The sequence below is a fragment of the Haliaeetus leucocephalus genome, unplaced genomic scaffold (assembly GCF_000737465.1).
Source record: "Haliaeetus leucocephalus isolate CR32 unplaced genomic scaffold, Haliaeetus_leucocephalus-4.0 Scaffold257, whole genome shotgun sequence".
Lineage (NCBI taxonomy): Eukaryota > Metazoa > Chordata > Aves > Accipitriformes > Accipitridae > Haliaeetus > Haliaeetus leucocephalus.
Genome location: NW_010972693.1, coordinates 3,429 through 4,311, shown reverse-complemented (window position 1 = coordinate 4,311; position 883 = coordinate 3,429). Strand labels below are relative to the sequence as shown.

At 66.9% G+C, this 883-nt stretch overlaps 1 protein-coding gene across 1 annotated transcript in view; it reads left to right on the top strand.

Annotated features, from left to right (window-relative positions):
* LOC104832551 (filamin-C-like) overlaps positions 1-883 on the top strand; it is a 32,507-nt gene that overhangs the window by 30,410 nt on the left and 1,214 nt on the right. The gene's annotated exons all lie outside the window — the stretch shown is intronic.

Here is an 883-nt window from a genome sequence, read left to right as displayed (position 1 = left end):
ACCCATGCACCTGGGGGGGCTGTGGGTGCCCTCGTCCCCCACCCATCCCCGCGGCCGGACATGTTGATCCTCTTTGTCCCCAAAGCTGCTTAGCGCAGCTCAGCACCAGGACACACCAACACCCGCCCTTGCACACCCGCCCGGGCATGCACAGGGTCCTTCACACCCCGACCCCGGCCCCTGCACACCCGCTTGGGTGTGTGCAGGCTGCTCATGCCTCAACCCTGGCCCTTGCACACCTGCCCAGGCGTGCACATGGGTGTGCACACGGGTGTGCATGCGGTCTGCGGGGCTGGGGCTGCATGTGCACGGACCCTTGTGCAGGCAGTGCAGGCAAACGATGGCCTGGGAAGTGCAGGCAGCCTGGCAGCGCAGGCAGGTGATCCGACGGGCAGTGGAAGCAGCCAGGCAGGGCAGGCAGTGCAGGCAGCGCAGGCAGCGCACACAACCCAGCAGTGCAGGCAGCGCAGGCAGCGCACGCAACCCAGCAGCGCAGGCAATGCACACCACCCAGTAGTGCAGGCAGCACAAGCAGTGCAGGCAGTGCACACAACCCAGCAGTGCAGGCAGTGCAGGCAGCACAGGCAACACACACCACCCAGCAGGGCAGGCAGAGCAGGCAGCCCGGTAGGTGATGGTCCAGGCAGCGCAGTCCCAGCGGTGCAGGCAGGTGATACCCTCAGGCAGCACAGATGGTGCAGGCAGGTGATACTCCAGGCAGCACAGGAAGTACAGGCAGCGGAGACAGCGCAGGCAGGGGAAGTGGTGCAGGCAGGTGAGGCTCCCAGGCAGCGCAGGCAGGTGATATCCCCAGGCAGTGCAGGCAGCAGAGGCAGTGCAGGCAGGAGACACCCCCAGGCAGCGCGGGCAGGAGACACCCGCA